The sequence below is a fragment of the Aricia agestis genome, chromosome 13 (genome assembly GCF_905147365.1).
Source record: "Aricia agestis chromosome 13, ilAriAges1.1, whole genome shotgun sequence".
In the NCBI taxonomy this organism is placed as follows: Eukaryota; Metazoa; Arthropoda; class Insecta; order Lepidoptera; family Lycaenidae; genus Aricia; species Aricia agestis.
In genome coordinates, this window is record NC_056418.1 from 2,961,196 (window position 1) to 2,983,237 (window position 22,042).

A 22,042-nucleotide genomic window follows, 5' to 3' on the forward strand; every position below is an offset into this window, starting at 1 on the left:
ATCGTCGCACCAACATCTACGTGTGTCCTTTTGTTTTGCCACTCATTTCTGACGTTCAACAAAGGATTATCTTGTATTCCAATTGGTACATGAGCAGGAGTTGTGTTTATCCCTCCACTAGCTAAGTAAACGTTTTCCTGACTGGGATTTGCTGTCACCATGGCATTAACTTGTAGTGTCTGAAAAATTATTACCGCTTTTACTTTCAAGGTACTATTGAATCTAGATATTATCGAAAAAATTCGGAATAATAAAACAACCGTCATGCATAAAAATGAAAACTCACTCGCAGAAATCAAAATGATTAACTCATTAAAGATTATGACCTGGAATGCAAATGGACTACAGAAACATCAAACTGAGTTGCAAGTAGTCCTAAGCACAGAGAATATCGACGTGTGTCTTATATCTGAGACTCATTTCACAACAGAAACATATATTCAAATAAAGCTCTATAAAACATACCATGCCTTACACCCTGATAATACTGCCCGAGGTGGCAGTGCTGTCATCATAAAAGAAAATATTTGTCACTATGAAGTATACAAATATGAGCAACAAGAAATACAGGCAGTGGCTGTATGTGTAAAAACAAAATCATTTCCGGTAACTCTAGCCTCTATATACACTCCACCGAGGTATTCTATAAAATCAGATGTATACATGAACTTATTAGAAAATCTTGGCAATAGATTTATACTCGGTGGTGATTTTAACGCTAAAAACACCTACTGGGGATCCAGACTTACAACTACAAAAGGAAAAGAGCTATTCAACGCTATAAACGAGACTAATTGCAAGGTTATATCAACAGGAAAGCCTACATACTGGCCCACAGATCCCAATAAAATTCCTGACTTAATTGATTTCTTCATATACAAAAATATATCGTCCAATTTTTTACGAATCGAGGAAGGCTTTGATATGAGCTCGGATCACTCATCCATAATTCTGACGCTTAGTGAGAAAATCATAATGAAAGAGCGCCCTCTCACGCTTGTAAATAAAAACACGGACTGGGAGAGCTTTTTTTAATTAGACTTAGAATCTATCATAAACCTGAAGGTTCCTCTTAAAACTCCAGAACAATTGGATCTAGATGTAAGAGAATTTGTAAAAAACATCCAAAATTGTGCGTGGAACAATACACCAATCAGTACCAGAAAAGTAAAAGGAAATTGCTACCCAATAGAAATAAGGCAACTTATAGCAGAGAAAAGGAAAACACGAAGAAAGTGGCAAGTGCCCTACTATAAAAAAAGAGCTTAATAATCTCACGAAAAAACGAACTCAGGCGGGAAATCGTAAGGTTCAACAAAAACAGTATGAGCACATATCTCTCTCATCTGACTAACGATCGTTCAACAGAATACTCTTTATGGAAAGCAACAAAAGGACTTAAAAAGCCCATCGCCCAAATACCTCCCATCAAAACAGCAAATGGGAACTGGGCTATAAGCAGTGAACATAAAGCAGCTACGTTTGCAGATCATCTAGAAAAAATCTTCCAACCAAATATAGAAGTAGAGCAGCAATCTAGCTTAGAAGAAAATTTTGAAGATTTATCGTCAGACGAGCCTAATATAAAACTTGTCACCCCAAGGGAAGTTAAAAGTGAGATAAAAAAGCTTAGCCTGAAAAAAACCCCTGGATTCGATCTTATCACAGGAGAAGTTTTGCGAAACTTGCCACCAAAGGCAATAGTGAAACTAACTACGCACATAAATGCCGCATTAAGACTCAAATACTATGCTACCAAAACCTGGGAAACCACCACACGAAACAAAATCTTACAGGCCGATCACTCTATTACCTATTATATCTAAACTATTTGAGAAGCTTCTTCTCAAACGCTTAAAACCTGTACTAGAAGAAAGAAAATTGATTCCAGACTATCAATTTGGCTTTAGAGAAAAACATTCTACGACTGACCAAGTCCACAGAATAACTGCAGTAATAGAAAAAGCACTAGAGAAAAATAAAGTCTGCACAACAGTATTTTTGGACGTCGCGCAGGCTTTTGATAAGGTTTGGCATGAGGGACTAATTAAAAAAATTCGAAAACTCCTCCCAAAACAGTTTGCTGATATCCTAGAGTCCTACCTAGTGCGAAGAATGTTTATGGCGAGACAAGATGAAGCATACTCAGAGCTGAAACATATAAATGCTGGAGTACCTCAAGGAAGTGTCCTAGGCCCGGTCCTGTACCTACTTTACACTTCAGATATTCCAAATATAGAAAACAGCACCATTGCGACCTTCGCAGATGACACAGCAATAATGGCTACAGGTGACACTCAAGCAGAAGCAGTGAAAAAAGTTCAGAAAGCTATTAACACCATATATGACTGGACGAAAAAGTGGCGAATAAAGCTAAACGAAACAAAATCAGTTCATGTTGATTTTACGAATAAAAGACCAAACTATAACCCGGTATACATAAACAATACTGCTATATCGCACGAAAACACCGCCAAATATCTCGGCATGACACTGGACACAAAGCTTCGCTGGAAAGCTCATGTCAAAAAGAAGCGCGAAGAGTTGGAACTTCGCTACAAGAAAATGTACTGGCTGATTGGGAAAGAGTCATCCCTGTCCATCAGTAACAAAATACTCTTGTACAAACAAGTCCTTATGCCCGTATGGACTTATGGTATTCAGCTATGGGGCTGTACCAAAAAGACTAATACCATGATGATACAAAGATTCCAAAACAAAGTACTCAGAGGAATTGTGAATGCACCCTGGTACATTAGAAACGAAGACCTACATCGGGACCTTAATGTGGACATGGTCTCTACAGTTATAAAAAGATACGCCGAAGCCCACGAAAAGAGACTTCACCATCACGTGAATGTCGAGGCCATCCAGCTCCTTGACAACACGGACTTAGTTAGAAGACTGAAAAGGAGAAAACCTTTGAGTTAGTGTATTAAGTGTTAAAATCAGTGTAAAAAACGTAAAGTGACTGTGACGAACACAAACAATAATGTGTATTCTCCTTTATAAAGACTTTAAGAAAGTGTTGATGGACACAATCTTAGTAAACTCTACCTAGCAGATTAAGTTAATGTAAAATTACTTATTAGTCTTAGTTAGGCTAGATTGTAATAATTATAAAATACTTATTGAGGTATTTTATGTAAAAAAAAAAATGTATAAAAATACGACTACCATTTTTTGATTCATTTCTAATTTTTGCCATTGAATCATGCGGTACTGGGCTTAAAGCGAAATTGTCATTATATTTCTTAAAATATTGAATGTCTTTACTTTGTTCAGGAGGTTCAAAATGTAGTTTTTGTATTCATCGCTCATTCCTATAAGTTTTTGTATTCTTTTTTCGCGGGTACTAGGTATTTTCTCTTGTTCCTGAGCGTCATTATTTCCTGATTCAATTGTATCTTTGGTACCTTCCGTTGTTTCGTCTTGAGTATTCTCAAAACGCCTCTTCAACTTTCGGTACTCAAGATATTGATCATGAGTAATGACGTGATATTCTTCTATTGGCTCTTCTGTTAAATCTTGCACTGCAGTGGTTGCTTCCGTATTAGGTTCATGGCAATTGATGTTAGCGCTTTCTGGGGGGCTTATTGGTTCGTAGTAATTATTTTCTATATACACATTGGGTGGTACGTAGCCTGTAGCATTGTGGATAATTATATCCTCTAATATTTCGATACAGTTATTGCCAGTAGTACTTTGTTCTGAGTTTGGGTCAGACCGTTTGGTTTTACTGAAACAAAGTTAATTACTATTATAGCCTGTTGATAAAATACTATGATATAATTTTAAATCGTCATGTAAACTTCCAACTTTTTGCTTACTCATAATAATAAATAGTTCTATTTCTATTTTTAGTGTAACTTTCCATGTAAGTACTTATTGTTTGTCGTTTTAATGCTCTCCAACGCTTAATACGTCTTGTGAAATAGAAATAAGCTTGGTTGTTGCGAATCAACATATTTATAGTAGAAAAAGAAACCTATAATTATTAATTAAAACTGAAAATTTCGTTTTTGGTTTTACATAAAAATATGCGCTACAATAATAATATTAAATTGAAGGTCAATCATAATTCATGTGTCTTGAGTGCGGCAGTTGGATAAGGACGCACATTATGAAATTAATTTTTCCTAAGATTATGTCGTTCTCGTAATTCCACGCTGGCGAAGCCGCGGGCAAAAGCTAGTATGTTAATATCAGTAACGAGTAACGACTGAAAGAAATTTAATGAACCGCCAATAAAAAAAAAACTCTAAATTTCTGGTTTCTGTATACAGGTTGCAATTAAACCTACCAGCCATTTGTTTAGTGCTTAGGTATCATTAAGAGTCCGTATACGAAATTTTGCCGAAATTTTGAAGAAAACGACAGAAATAATCTATATAGATAAAATTCTATCCAATTCGAGAAAACAGAAAAAAAAAAACAAATTGTGCCAAAAAACACGATTCAAAACAACCTAAATCTCACATTATATTACTCGCCGCAAGGCTAATGTGAGATTTAGTTTGTTTTGAATCGTGTTTTTTGGCACAATTTGCTTTTATTTTTTTTTATTTTTTCTCGAATTGGATAGAATTTTATCTATAGATTATTCCTGTCGTTTTCTTTTTATGAATTACAGCTCCAAGTTGCCGAAATTAACAGCAATTCTTTGCCCATTTTCTCTAAAATTTTGCCGAGTTACATATTTTTTTACTCAACTATTTCATATTAAAGTGGTAAAAAGTAATTCCAACATTGTATAGACGACTTTCTCAACAGTACATTGTATTTTTTTCATACCGTTAAGACGTCAATACAATCCATAAACAGGTGATATTCTAAACCTTTTACAGCAAAAATCACAAAACTGTCGAGGGTTTGAGTTGGATTATTTAAAAATACTTTAAAAAAAACAAAAATCTAGCTCCAACATTAGATTATAATTGAAATGATCTTACATATTGTGCATTAAAACTTATAGAAATACTGTATTTTAACTGTTAAATCACGTCTGTTAATCAGCGAAATCGGCAAAATTTCGTATACGGACTCTTAAGAGAGTCCATTTAATCAAAAAAACTATTTTTTTGGTGTTATTTTTTTACGATAAATCATTTTATCCCAATTAAAATCGTTGCAGGCTGGTCACTAGAGCGGGGTCTGTAGAGCGGATGCGGCGGTGGGTAGTGCGGGGGTGAAGCGGGGGGTAGCGCCAGGGCGGCGTGGGAGGCTCACGCACCGGCGACGCGTGTTGTCCATAAGGGTGAAGCCAAACGACGTAATTTGTGAGTTGTGAGTCGCAGAATTTCTGCCGGGCAGAATTCTGCTGCATTCAGTTTCATACAAAAGTCCTGTTTGGTTCACACGGAGACTCAAAATGAGTTGTCTGCCGGCTCACACGCAATAAACCGACCTTATACCGAACGAATTCAGTTCGCAGGGAACGCGGGCAGTGTTGCCAACTATGGGGATTTCCTACTAAATTAAGTTGGAAAAAATAAAAACAGTGGGTTTTTAGGGGGTAATTTGGGGATATTTTTGGGGGTGAAATTTTTGCAGCGTAAATATAATATGTATATTTATTTCATTTTTATTACTATTATTATCATTTTTATTTCTTTTATACTTACTTAATTATTCAAGTACCTACTTCATTACCATTTTTATTATAAGCTAAGCTAAGCTTTAATAACAGCTAGTATAAGCTGTCCCGGTTAACTTCGTGTCACTTTAAAACCTTCCTGGATTTCTACAAATATTTTAAGACTAAATTCAGCCCAATCCGTTCATCCGTTTTCGAGTTTTAGCGTTACTAACATAATTGAAAATCTATTTTTATATAATACTAGCTGTCCCGGTGAATTTCGTGTCACTTTAAAACCTTCCCTGGACTTCTACGAATATTTTAAGACTAAAATCAGCCCAATCCGTTCAGCCATTTTCGAGTTTTATCACGACTAACACATTTGGAAATCCATTTTTATATATAAGAAGATATAGATAATAATCATATTTTATTATAATTTTTCAAATTGAAATGAACCACTTATATCCTTATTAAGTGGATTTACCCAGCTTCTTTTTGTGACATTATCTTCTGCGTCTTCTAAATATGCTTCGTAAATGCACAAAATTTTCAACGGTTCGATTGCACGACACAAACACCTGGTATAAACGTTGGACAGCAACTGAATAAAATGCGCTCGTCTGGCAGCCCAACAAATTTCTGCGACTGAAATTCCCCGACTCACAACTCACAAAACTACGCTCGTGTGGCAGTCCAACAGAATTTCTGCTGGGCAGAATTCTGCCCGGCAGAAATTCTGCGACTCACAACTCAAAATTACGCTCGTTTGGTTTCACCCTAATTGTGATGTTTTTAGGAAAACTTTCGGACGCTATTTCTCAACATTTTAGTAATGACTGATAATAAAAGAAAAAATACGTGTATTTCTATTTTTAAACAAGGATTAATATATCGAAATTTGTCTGGAAGGTTTAATTGCACCCTGTATATTTAAATGCTACACTGCCACGGCGACCGCCCACGGCCTCGCGGTCAAAGGGGCCTCGCCATTTTTTTCGTATACAGGCCGTATACGAAAAAAATGATAGTAAATATAAACACCGGTGAAATAATGACTCTGATATCTTAAAAAAACTCTCCAAGATATAATAATTATTCGAAAATCACATAAAATAAACCTTCCATAAAACGCTCCATACAAACCCTGCGTTCCACTTGACGTTAAAAACGATCAAAACGCTCAAAATAGGAGGCATTTTGAGCGTTTTGGTCTTTTTTAACGTCAAGTGGAACGCGGGGTTCATGTCAGCATGCACTCAGCACTCAGCTATGACGTCACGCCGTGCTAGTGCGCATCGCGGGAGAACTTTGTTCGATAGCTATGTTAAGAGGGCGACTAACCCAAAAAAATCAAACATCGTCCTTCTCTCTTCACACTCACGCCCGTCTTTCATATGCCAGGTGAAAAAGGACGACGCGGATTCATCGCCAAATTAGTTTTTTCTCAATAACTCCATAAATATACAATATTTTAAAAATCCGCTAGGTCAGTTTCTCAATCATAGCATTTTATATAATGTGTTAAAATATTAACTTAGTTCAATGCACGGTTACGGCAATAAATGAAAAATTCGTTGCATGTTTGTGATTTTTTTCTATCGAGAAAATTTTAAGATACCGTATTTTTGCTCAGATCAAAGAAACAATTCGGGGCTTATTTTCAAGTATAAAAATGAATTATAAAATGGTAAATTTTGGGTTAGTCGCCCCCTTAAATTTTGCGTACTATGAAAGTGGTTTCGTAAGGGCGCGTTCAGACGTGCGCGCGGCCTGCGCGCAGGTTCTGCGCGGGTTCAGCGCGTGCCGCGCGCTTGTTTTCCCTTATGCTATAGTAGAACACGCGCAAAACACGCGCACGTCTGAACGCGCTCTAAGAAAAATTGTTATAAATTGCAAAACTCGAATGGCATACAAAATATATTTAGAAATTAAAAATAAACAACTTGACCATCCAACTTTGAAGGCACATAACAAAAAAATACATAAGTTACGAAGCTGACATTGTGGAAATGCTTATTTGTTACCGTTATATCTTTATTTTAATTAAAAAATCTGTTAATTTTTGACCTTGGCAACATCCCTATTATAGACGTTAGCGGAAGAACCAGATAACTAACATTTTATATCATAAGGACAATTACTTATTTTTTACCTTATAATTTCAATACAACTTGTTACTTGCCTACTTCATCATCTGGCTAGTATAGGCTACACATAAAATCCTTTTTTTTTTTAATTCAAATTTTTCCCGGCCCTAGAGCCTCCATTTATGCAAAAACGTCATTGTTTAACTGTTATTTACCTGCTCTTTCCACTCATGCCTTCAATTATAAAAAATCTAGATGACGCCCGCAGCTCCGTTCCGCTAAAATTAGTTTATCGCGCGGGAACCGTACATTTTTCCGGGATAAAAGTATCCTTAGATTGTTCTTTCCCGGACCTCAAAGTATTCCATACAAACTTTCAGAAAACTCGATTCAGCGGTTTGGGTATGAAGCGGTAACAGACAGACAGACAAACCTATATACAAAATTTCAATTCAATTCAAATATTCTTTATTGTGCACACAATACATATAGAATACAAACAATTTAAACAAGATTTTACATAGGTGTCACAATGGCGGCCTTATTACTAGGTAGCAATCTCTTCCAGGCAACCACGAGCGAAGGTGAAAATTGTGGAAGAGATAAGTGTGTATGCGCAGACAAAAGAATACAAATATTATATTATTATAAATATACATATATATATACAATAATACTATACATAAATACCAAATATATATATCACAAAATAATACTATACAATATACATAATTTATAGAACTATATTAATAGGAATAATGACTTATGACATAAGTAGTACAACACGGACATACCATGAACTTGAAACATAAACATAAATTATTTACAAATATTTAAATAGTGTAGCTTGACCAGATTTTTAAATGAATTTAACGTTTTTGCAACTTTGACATGCTTAGGCAACGAATTAATTAATTTCGCATATTATATATTTAATAATAATAATATCTTCGCTTCGCTTTACACCATGTCAGTCTGGCCCGTACTAAGTACCTGAAGGGCTTGTGTTACGGGTACCAGACAGCGGAAATATATTTAATACTTTTATATTATACATAATATATATTTAAGATTTGTATTATATAATACATAATACATCAGATATTTAATACACATCCATGACCCAGGAACTTTGAAAACTTTTTGTTCCGTCGGTGGGATTCGAACCCGCGACCCCCGGCTTGAGCTACCATCAGCCCACCAACTGAGCCACAGAGGTCGTCATAATTAATAGGTAGTATGGACTAGTATGGTACTAACTAAAGCTATAAACATTGGAAAACATTCTAAATGAATTCGCGCTTAGTTTGCCGCGACTTATTCCCGTTGATTTAACGCCAATGTCGTCTGCGCTAAATGCTAATGACTTGAATGAACTGTCACCAGTAGACAGTACTATTTCCGGACCTATTAACCTTCAAGAAGACTGCCGACCTGCAAACCTTCAAGAAGAGAGCGTATTCCCTCTTAAAAGGCCGGCAACGCACAGCTCTTCCAATGTTGCGAATGTCCATGAGCGACGGTAGTTGCTTTCCATAAGGTGACCCGTTTGCTCTTTTGCCCCCTTGTTTTATAAAAAAATAATGACAATAGTAACTTACAGATCCAACGGTGCCTCACATGTCGGTCTTGTAGGAGTCGGCGGTGGTTCAGCTCGCTTCCTCATCTCGTACCACGCTCGCCTCAACTCTTTCTGCTTCTTAAGTCTCTCTTCTTCGCTCATGATTTAATTTTTATTTACATTTTTTTAGATAATATTTTGACGATTTTTTATAAGTACTTTATATTAAGTATTTGTTTGGTTGATAATATTATTTAATTGTTTCGAAAATATAAGTTATTGTTTGCAAAAATCTTTTATGTTTTTTAATAATGAGTTTACATTTTGAACAACTAACAGGAACACAAAGAAGACAAAAAGAAAAAGTTTTTTTGCAACAAAGTGCATACGAACTCTCCCGTAGCTATTTCAGGACTGCCGGGCTGGCTGGCTTTTATACCTTATAACCGGAAGTGAGTGGGCGGATCCACGCAACAGATTCCCGCCCACAATTAAAAACGGAGGTGACGAAAGTATAGCCATCCCGGTCCCTCCCGTGTTGGAGGTAGGAGACAAACATCATCCCATTTTTTACATCGTGTGTGGGTTTTGTTATTTTTAGAATGGTGGCCGCTCAGGGCTTACGTAAGCCTTTAAAAGCCTTTTTAAGAGCATAATATTTAATATTACATTGCAGTATGGCTCCACAAAATCAATATGCGGGGTACATATATTTTATTCTACTATTAGTCAGCTAGAACAATTTTTTTGTGATTACTAACAAGCTAATTTTTTGTTGGATTTTTAACAAAACTTGGTTGTCTACTGTACCCTAAAACGGAACCCTAACCTGCAGATTTTTTGTATATTGGTAGGTTAATAGTTATATAATTTAAGAGTAACCTTGTTCTACAAATTAAACAATCCATATTTTAGGACCATCAAGCCAAAGTATGAAATCCTTTCTATCTCTGTTAGCTACCACTTTCAAGATTTTTCGAAAATAAAAATGTTAAACATCTTATCAAAATGTACCTACTCACAATTCACTATATTTTAATGCACATACAGTTTCGTTCCGTGTTTGATCCTGTCAGTTTCCTATCAAATTACAAAATGTATACTCATATACTCACGAAACCCGTAGTTTGAGAGCTATGATACCATAAAGAAATAGACACGTCTGATTTAGGGGTGTAATATTAAAAATGCGAAAGTATCTCTGTCTGTCTGTCTGTCTGTCTGTCTTGCTTTCACGCCAAAACTACTGAACCGATTGCAATGAAATTTTGTATACAGTTATTCTAGAGTCTGAGAAAGGACATAGGCTACATTTTGATGTGGGAAAATATCTTATTTCCATGAAAATTTCGATGAAAATGAATTCGCATTGCGCGTGGCCAGCGCTCATCCCGGGGGTCCTGGGTTCGAGTCCCGCAGGCGGAACAAAAAGTTTTCAATGTTCCTGGGTCTTGGATGTGTATTAAAATAAAATTTCAAAAATCTTAAACATATTTTATGTATAATACTAGCTGTTGCCCGCGACTTCGTCCGCGTGGACTTTAGTTTATAGCGCGCGGTGTCAACAAAATTTGTGTCAAATTTAAAAACTTTTTAAAACCCTGGTAAGTGCTTCCGGTGTAGCGCGGCCCTTAATTAATCAAAATACCCAAAAACAGCTATGCAGTGTGCACATAATCTATACTAATATTATAAATGCGAAAGTATCTCTGTCTGTCTGTCTGTCTGTCAGTCTCGCTTTCACGCCAAACGCCAAAAGTATCTCTGTCTGTCTGTCTGTCTGTCTGTCTGTCAGTCTCGCTTTCACGCCAAACGCCAAAACTTCCGAACCGATTGTAATGAAATTTTGTATACAGATAGTCTAAAGCCTGAGAAAGGACATGGGCTACTTTTTTACTGGAAAAAAGGGTTGTAAGGGGGTGAAAATGCGTAAATTTGTTCAAATTAACCCTTCAGTAAGTGCCAAAATCTTTGCAAAAATGTAGGGTACGTGGTTTGCAAAAAAAAAATGGCGCCCGGCCTACCCCTTTTTGTACAAATAATGTAATAACCTTACATCTAATCCATATTTTATGTTTGTGTGAAAAATATTATAATATATGTTAAATTTTCTATCTATCAAGCCATCATAATATAGTATTTAGTCAGATGTGATATTTGTCTCACCACTGTAAACTTTGAAATCTATGTTTCTAACTATTTCGCAACAAATATATTAATACATTATTATAATCTCAATAACACAGAGCTATACAAACTGTTTATGTAAACAATTCTTTGAAATAACTTAACTTGCGGTTTTCGCGTAACTTTCTGCCGCGCACTGTAAAACTCTGGAACGAACTGTCACCAGCAGTATTTTCGGACCTATACGACCTGCAAACCTACAAGAAGAGAGGGTATTCCCTCTTAAAAGGCCGGCAACGCACCTGCAGCGCTTCTGATGTTGCAAGTGTCCATGGGCGACGGTAGTTGCTTACCATCAGGTGACCCATTAGCTCGTTTGCCCCCTTATTAAAAAATACAACCATTTTATATATCAAAATTAATAAACACCTAACCCACTTTTCCGTATAGTATTAGAACCCGCGACCGCTGGATTACACTGCACATTCACCACTGAGCCAGAGAGTTGAAATATGACCCCATTATAGCTTTTGTTTAAGCACACGTGGTTCAGACTGTCCAATGGAAAATCGTTACGTGGTGTGACTGCAATCTACAAAATTACAAAGTAGAATTAATAATTCAGTAGTCTTTTAACCTGAATGAGACTTTCGGCGACATTGTAATCTTCGTATACTTTATTTGTACTGTCAGAGGAAATTATTTATAGGCAGACGACGGACCTTCGTTATTTGGTCGTGCTATATCAATCCTAATCCTTAACATTGACTTGTCATAACCCGACCAAATAATGTCCGTCGTCTGTGTATAAATTAATTTATCTGGTGGCAAGTTAAAATGTTCACGGTAATTACCAGAAGAAAATCGGGAGCCGTACATTTTTCCGAATAGGATGGAACATTTTTATTTTAGTCATTAGATTCAAATGTTACCAAAAAAAAGATTTATTAATAATATAATAATATTAATAAAAATGGCGGTACGGAACCCTTATAAGGACCGTCCGTCTGTCTTTTTAAATTTAAATTCAATCATCAGTACTTTTCTTTGATGACGATTTAATAATATTATTTTCAATATTGTTACACCATCCTAACTACGATACACCTCAATATAAGTGTATCCACACCTTTATTTTAATATTCAGAAACCCAAGTGTGCACACAGCTTTACCGCGCTGTACCGCACACGGTGCAAGATTTCAACATCAATTCGAGGGAATATCCAAGTCAGCAGAAACGGCCACCACCATCGTGCGACCAGCGGAGGACCTCATTCTTTTGCTTCACTTCAGTAGGGAATCACTCTTAGTTTGTAATTCGTAATTAGTAATTTTAATTTTAATTAATGTAAAAGTTATAATTAATAAACTATTATTTAAAATTTGCTTTTTTTTGGCACCCACGGCTGCAGCTATCGTTACTGGCGCAGTCTTGTGGATCTATTCGCGGGCCGGTTCGCGAAATTCGGGATAATCATCATCGCGACGCGTACCACCCGTGTGGTAGAAGAACCTACGGTTGCAGCCTACGGGGAATCCAGACCTTGATTCGGCTGAGAAAAATGCAAATGTAAGTACCTTGAATCTTTCAAGTTCCTTACCAAACCTATCCATAAGCTTCCTATTAAATATAAGTATTCCTTATACCATAAAAATTATATTGCATAATTTTTGTGTTAATTTTAGAATTAGGTAGATTTATTCTTTTGACAGAAATTAAATCGTTTAATTTTTGTGTTAATTATAGGATTAGGTAGATTTATTCGTTACATAAAAATTAAATCGCATAATTTTTGTGTGAATAATAGGATTAGATACATTTTCTTTTTAATTAAAGTTATTTTAGTTAAAAATTTAATTTAAGTAGTATTTCAAAATTTTTCATCCAAGAGAAAATAGTAATAGTAGGTTAAGTGAACGTAGTTCTAGTAGGAATAGTGCTTTTGACGAGAACAGGGATTTTTCAGAAAATATGTCTCAATACGAATTAGATAACATTTATAAATCAATGAGGATGTTACCAGAATTTGACGGGAACCCTCACATTTTAAATCGTTTTATTAATCTTTGCGATCAAATAGTTTTAACTCACCTAGGCACCCAGCCAGAACATAATTTAGGTAATTTAGCTCTACTTAATGGTATTTTAAATAAGATCACTGGTCCCGCAGCTAGATTAATAAATGCAAGTGGCATACCAGAAACTTGGCAGGGCATAAAAAATGCTCTCATAAATAATTTTGCTGACCACCGTGACGAGACAGCACTCTATAGTGACCTTTCGATGCAGACCCAAGGTTCCAGTACACCACAGGAATTTTATGAGCGTTGCCAAAATCTTTTTAGCACGATTATGACATATATTTCTTTGCATGAAACTGTCAGTACTACTATTGCGGCTAAGCGCACATTATATCAAAAATTAACACTGCAAGCTTATTTGCGAGGCCTTAAAGACCCCTTAGGTTATAGAATTAGGTGTATGCGACCGGAATCTATGGAAAAAGCATTACAATATGTACAGGAGGAATTAAATGCATTATACATGCAACATAGAAATGATAGCAGTCATTCGAGCAAAAAGGAAATTAATAATTCAAACCAGCATAGTCAGAATTTGCCTCTCAATAATTTTGTTCCTAAACCATTTAATTTAAATACGTCTAATTTTCCGCGACAATTTGTGAATAATTTTCAGGGTCCTTCAAAATTAAATTACCATCCCCAAATGCAACAGCAACGTGGTCCCACACGTACGCAGCAAATAATGCGTGCCGTACACCCAAATTACAACCCCCAAAGTAATATGTTCAGAATAAATAGGCCTTTCATGCATCAAAATTATAATAATAATTTTAATCATCATAATCAGCCCCGTCCCATGAGTGGCGTTAGTCATTTTGTTCCGAGAGTTTTGCCACCAACCCTTAGTGGACACGATTGGCGTAAATCCGGCAATCCCCCACCAACTAATTATTTGAAATCGCGTGAAATGAATTATAACGAATTTGACAATGAATATAATGACTTATACGAGTATTATGACCAAGACTGTTACTATTCTGACCATGACCAAAATTATTTGACATGCGAACAAACTGACTACTATGAAAATCATGATCCTTACCCTGAAACAGTGCAAGTGACTGAAATTGAAAACCAAAATACTGCTGACGATGTAAATTTTCATCAGGCCCCGAAATTAGAAAAGCCAAAATAGAAGTTAATTTTCATATTCAGAGACAATTAGGTTATATTCAGATATCCGATCCACCCCTTAAGTTTTTAATTGACACAGGCGCTAATCAGTCTTTTATTAGCCCTGAAGCTGTACAAAAGTATTTTAGCCATATACCATTAAATTATGATCCTTTCGAAGTTACAAATGTGCACGCTACCAGTAGAAATAATTATTCTATCACTTTACCTTGTTTTCCGGAATTTCGAGATAAGGGCGATTTAACATTATTCGTATATAAATTTCATAACTACTTTGATGGTTTAATAGGCTTTGATTTATTGGATGTCTTTGGATCAAATATAGATCTGAAAAATAAAAAATTAATTACCCGTAACGCTACAATTCCAATTCATATGTATGACTCACGTAACGCAAATTTATACGAGGAGATTATTCCGGCTAACTCATCAAAATTAGTTAGATTACCTATCAACTCTTTAAATGGCGATGTTTTAATTGAAAAGCAAGTAATTTGTAACTGTTACATTACCGAATGTTTAACGAAAGTAATTAATAATCGAGGATGGGTTGAAATAACCAATCCTACGCATAATGACATTATATTTTCTATGAATAAACCAGTAGAAGCAGAACTCTATAATGTTGAGAGCCAGCCAGAAACCATATCTGAACGCGCAAAAGAAGTCATATCTCGCTTACGAACAGATCACTTAAATCCAGAGGAACGTGCAAATTTAATCAATTTATGTATTAATTATTCGGACATATTTTATCTTGAGGGCGAGTCTTTAACATTTACAAATAAAATAAAACATAAAATTCAAACTACCGATGAAATTCCAGTTCATACAAAAACTTATAGGTATCCTTATGTTCATAGGCAAGAAGTAAGAGACCAGATTAAAAAAATGCTAGAACAAAATATAATTAGGCCATCCAATTCTGCTTGGAGCTCTCCAATCTGGGTAGTGCCTAAGAAGGCAGATGCTTCTGGCAAAGTTAAGTGGCGTCTTGTAATAGATTTCAGGAAGGTCAACGAAAAAACCATAAATGATAAATACCCCATTCCCAATATATCTGACATACTAGACAAGCTAGGAAAATGCCAATACTTCACTACTTTAGACTTAGCTAGTGGGTTCTATCAGGTTGAAAAGGACCCCCAGGATATTCACAAAACCGCGTTCAATGTTGAAAACGGCCATTATGAATTTTTACGTATGCCTATGGGTTTGAAAAACTCACCTGCAACTTTCCAGCGTGTCATGGACAATGTTCTAGACGGATTGCAAAATAAAATATGTGTAGTATATTTAGATGATATTGTTGTATTCAGTACCTCCCTTCAGGAGCATATTATTAATTTAAGAAAAGTTTTTGATAAATTACGTTCATCCAATTTCAAAATTCAGCTAGATAAATCAGAATTTCTTAAACTTGAAACAGAATTTTTAGGCCATGTAATAAGTAACGAGGGTGTTAAACCTAACCCTAATAAAATTCATGCTATTTAAAATTATCCACTACCGAAAACCACAACCGAAATTAAACGTTTTCTAGGATTAATAGGCTATTACAGAAAGTTCATTCCGGATTTTGCACGTATAACAAAACCACTTACTCAATGTCTTAAAAAAGGTTCCAAAATTACTTTTGATAAAGCCTATACAGAATGCTTTGAACATTGCAAAACCCTCTTGACAAACGATCCCATTTTACAGTATCCAGATTTTTCCAAAGATTTTATTCCCACTACCGATGCGTCAAATGTTGCTATTGGTGCAATTTTGTCGCAAGGAACAGTAGGTTCAGATAAACCAATAGCTTATGCCTCCAGAATCCTTAACTCCAGTGAATGTAATTATAGTACAATAGAAAAGGAATTGCTTGCAATAGTTTGGGCTACTAAATACTTCAGACCTTATTTATTCGGCCGTAAATTCAAAATCATCACTGATCACAAACCGTTACAATGGATCATGAACCTAAAGGAACCCAGCTCGCGTCTTACGAGATGGCGTCTTAAGCTTTCAGAATACGATTTTACTGTAGTATACAAGCAGGGAAAAATTAATACTAATGCCGATGCACTTTCCAGAATTGAATTACATAATGATGAAACGAACTCTATAGCAGTAAATGTGTCAGAAGGATCTCACGATCCAGAAGATGAATCTAGGACAATAACGAATAGTGTGTCCTCTTCAAGGACCGCAACTGCCAGCAAATCCTCTTCAAGGACAGCTACTGCTAGTGAATCCTCTACTGTACATACTAGCCACGAGGAACCTATATTAAATATCCCAATCTCTGACGACCCATTAAATAAATTTTCTAGACAAATAGTACTTACCGTTGTAGGCGACATTAAAGGCCGCACCGTTGTCACCAAACCATTCGATAACCATACGCGAACATCTATTCAGTTATCAGAATCCAGCCTAGAGGTAGACGTTATTAACTCCATTAAAGAATATGTTAATCCTAAAATTAAAACTGGTTTATTAATAAATCCAAATGAAGCTATGTACAAAATAATTCCTATAATACAGAGAGCTTTTAAAAATTCATCTATGTTCCTTACCGTGACAAAACGCGAAGTAGAAAATGTACGTGAATATTTAAAACAGCAGGATATAATAAAAAAATACCACGAGGGTAAAACGAACCATCGAGGTATTACCGAAACCTATTTAGCATTAACCAATAGATATTATTGGCCAAAAATGAAAGAAAGTATAACAAAATTCATTAACTCATGTACCATATGTGGACAAGCAAAATACGACCGTAATCCCATACGACAACAGTTTCAATTAGTTCCATCTGCCTCAAAACCATTAGAAATAGTGCACATAGATTTACTTACAATCCAAAATGAAAAATTTCTTACAATTGTAGATGCGTTTTCGAAATACGCACAAGCCTATCACTTACGTGACTCTACTGCTGTCAGCGTTTTACAAGGTTTACTAAATTTTTGTACTCACCATGGCATACCGATGACAATAGTTAGCGATAATGGTACTGAATTCACGAATCAACTGCTAGCGGAATTCCTGAAATTACATAAAATACAACACCATAAAACAGCCCCTCACGCACCAAACGAAAATGGAATAGTTGAACGTTTTCATTCCACCATTCTCGAACACCTTAGAATTTTAAAATTAAGTCACACATCGGAATCAATAGTTAATTTAATGCTTTACGCACTTCTAGCATATAACAGTAGTATACATAGTTTAACTAAATGTAGACCTATTGAAGTAATTACTGGACACTTTGACCCACGAGATGCTTTTGATTTAGACATTTCCACCCAGCTTCTACAACAGTACATGACTAATCATAAAGACAAAATGACTTTAGCGTACAAGACAATACAAGACATATCTAATGACTCTCGAGAAAATATGATAGAAAACCGAAATAGAAATAGGGAACCTGAAATTAACTACTTACCTGAACAGACAGTTTTTATCCAGAATCCAACAGCTTCACGACAGAAACTAGCCCCACGTTATACCCATGATGCAGTTATGGCTGACTTACCTATTCATATATATACGAGGAAAAAACGAAACCCAATCGCCAAAAATAGACTCAAAAGAGTACCTAAATCGGCGCAATTGTTACAGGAAACTGCTGACCCTCTTTCTTCTCCTGAGCGTCGTCCGAGCACAAGAGATAAAACTTGAAAGCCTAAACGACGGACCTGGAATTTTACCTTTTAAATTAGGATCCACTAGGATCATTTCCCATCATCATACCTTTTTAAATAAAATTAATCTTAAAGAATTAGAGTATCAAATTAAATCTATCGATATTCAATTAGATTCCTTTACTCAAGAATTTCAGAATAAAACTAAATTTTTTCTAGAACCCCATATAGCATACCTTAAAAATAAGCTTACTGGTGTTTTAAATCAGCTAGAGACATTTGTGTCCAACCGTGCGAAAAGAGGCCTTATTGATGGTCTTGGCTCAGTAATCAAAAGTGTCACTGGTAACTTAGATTATACTGATGCTATTCATTACAATGAAGCTATTAAAAATTTGCAGGAAAACGAAAATAATTTGATAAATGAATTAAACAGTCATATTAGCTTATCTAAAAATTGGACAGTTCAGTATTCAAAAATTATAGAAATTATTAAAGAAAATCAGAATAAAATGATGAACATGGTTAATAAAATTAATGATAACAATGTAAAGCAGAATTTCAGTTTAGTGAAATATACTCGTCTCACTCAAATACTCTTAATATTGAGTGACAATGTAGATTCCATTTCACAGGAAATAATTAAGTTGCAGAATATTTTAGCATTTATTAAAACTTCCACTTTACATCATTCAGCTTTAGATCTAGCTAACATACGCTCTATTTTAAGCAAACTGTCATCATTGTACGGCAGTGAGCGTATTCTTAATTTAGATGTAAGAGAATACTATGATATAATTAGAGTAGGCTCCTTTTATGTGGGTAATGAAATAGTTTTAGTTTTTAAATTTCCAATATTTCTAGCTAAGATATTTACTTTATATAAGTTATCTATAGTTCCTAATAAGCACCATGAGATCCTCAAACCCACCTTTCCATTCCTAGTTATCCATGAGAAAGAATTCAGGTACATAGAGGCAGAATGCCCGAAGGCCAACAAGTGGCATATATGTAAGGAACAGCCGAACCCTCTCAACCAGCCAGAGGACTGCGTGCAGCGACTAATATCAACCCAGGAGCGAAGCCCTTCGTGCAAGCCCATCACTGTTACCCTGAGCCATGCAGCATTTGAAGAATTGGATGAGAAGCACTACACTGTCAGTTTTCCTGAGCCAACAAAAGTCCACATGTTCTGCGAACGTCACCAGTACGAGACTCTCCAAGGCAGCTATCTTGTCATCATCCCTAAGCAATGTTTTATGGAGGCCCCAGAATTTACCATTTCGAACTCCAAGGATCGTCTAAAAGGCCAGGCGCTCAAGCTACTGAATATGCCCAACTACACGACTACTGAAGAAGACTCACAGGCTACTCTTACACTAAACTCAGTAAGCCTGAAAAATCTACAAGAAATCAATACAAGAATCTCCATGCAGCAACCTATAAAACTGAAAAATGAAGACAACTACGGTATCTATCACATTACGATACCTATGTATGCATTGATACTATTAAGTGCATGCGCCCTCACTAGCGTGTACTTATGGAAGAGATATACCAGATCCTTGGCTGAAACATCAAAACCGAATGACAATAGCAAGATAGAGATGCCAGCTGTCTACGCTCGACCTAGAAGAATAGATCCTGATCATCCTCCAGCGCAGTTTACGACAACAGTCTTCAACAGGCGCTGTTCTACGGGGGGAGGTGTTACACCATCCTAACTACGATACACCTCAATATAAGTGTATCCACACCTTTATTTTAATATTCAGAAACCCAAGTGTGCACACAGCTTTACCGCGCTGTACCGCACACGGTGCAAGATTTCAACATCAATTCGAGGGAATATCCAAGTCAGCAGAAGCGGCCACCACCATCGTGCGACCAGCGGAGGACCTCATTCTTTTGCTTCACTTCAGTAGGGAATCACTCTTAGTTTGTAATTCGTAATTAGTAATTTTAATTTTAATTAATGTAAAAGTTATAATTAATAAACTATTATTTAAAATTTGCTTTTTTTTGGCACCCACGGCTGCAGCTATCGTTACTATATCTTTAAGTATTTGCATAAAACATGATAAAATGAATGTTACAAATTAGTGTTAATTACATGTATATTGTATTGCCGTTTTAGCATGCAAATATTACAGTTTCTTAAAGTAACAACCAAAATGACTAAACATACATTTTTGATACTCTTAAATCTTATTAAATTACATACACATACACATACTTATTTAGTCACTTCAATAAAATAATCAAATCAAATCAAATCATTTATTTTGGGCATCAGTGGCCCATATAACAAATACCTTAAATCTAACATACATATCAATTATATAATAAATACCTTAAAACTAACATACATATTTTATATATATTCTTAAATACTACTACTTAATAATACGGGCGAAATACTTTATATGGCTATATTATTATTATAACTTACAGATACTTATTTATTAAAATAAGCGACTTTACATCTTTGCCGTCACGTGAAGATAGAGTTGACGATGATGAATAAAAAAATATTATAAAACATCTCGATATCATGAATTATTATCAGATAAAAACTGGCATTAAATTAATTCGTCCATTTATTCACTATTTTTTTTCGTCGTTTGATCCTCTTTTAAACATAATATTATTACATATTAATCAAATAAAAGTCTACATCAAAATTCCGTCTAGATTCTCACTATAATGCTACAGACAGACAGAATTTAACCCACTTTTTGTGAGATGTTTGTAATCCATTCTGTCTGTATGTCTGTATGTCTTACCACTTCATGCTTAAACCGCTGAACCATTTTTTATGAAATTGGGTATAGCTTAAAGAAAAACTACGTGCACTAAAGTTAATTATAAACAAATCAAAACTCTACCGATATTCAAAATAACAATATGATATTATTGCCACAAGTAGAATAATTGAAGTACACCAAAATTGCATAAAATCGGGGGTTTTGTGATACGACGGTTTTCTTTCATTTCTGGCTCGAAACTGGTACGAACTACGAACTACGACCAGTGCTATTCTGAAACCCAAAAAATTCCGTTCGAATGTCACTTCGAATTTCACTCTCGCTTCACTTCTCATCTCACCTGAAGTTTGTTTGGTATTCTGAAATACGAATCCGAAAACTTCAAGGCCAGGCGAAGTGAAGTGACAATTGGAAACTTGAGTGAGTTTTGTCTATGGTGCTAGTGCGGAATATCTTCATATCGATAGTAAAATATTTATTTTCAAAGCATATTTTGGTATTATAACTACTTAAAAATAATGAATATATGCCAAAGCAATGCCGTATATTCCATTTGAACATTGATTTCTATTCTTAAATATAATTTAGCTAAGATTTTATTAACTCAAACGAGTATTAAACGTTGCCAACCATTGCTGTTACGTGTCAGAAAAAAAAAACATTAGTTAGTAAACATTATCAAGCGGCAAGCGCTCTTGAAATTTGAAAGTTTTATTTTCAAAAGCTTCGTGTTTTCAAGTGGTTGTGTCGTGTTCACGGTGTTTTCTCAGCTCTATTTTATTAAATAATCGTTAGCAAACTTCGTACCTAAAATAAATCACCACAATAGTAATGGAAAGGTAAGTGATAACTAATATTTACTTACTTACACATAATATATTTAACTAAAGCATATTATTATTTACTTAAACCAAGCTTTCTAAACATTTAGAGTACGGACTTCCCATCCCTCTCCTGCGCAGTTGGAAGCTTTAGTACAGTTTCTGGAGAGAAAACCTAGTTTAGCGAAAGGGTTTTCAAAATCACTGGGAGCCAAGCAATTAGCTCATAA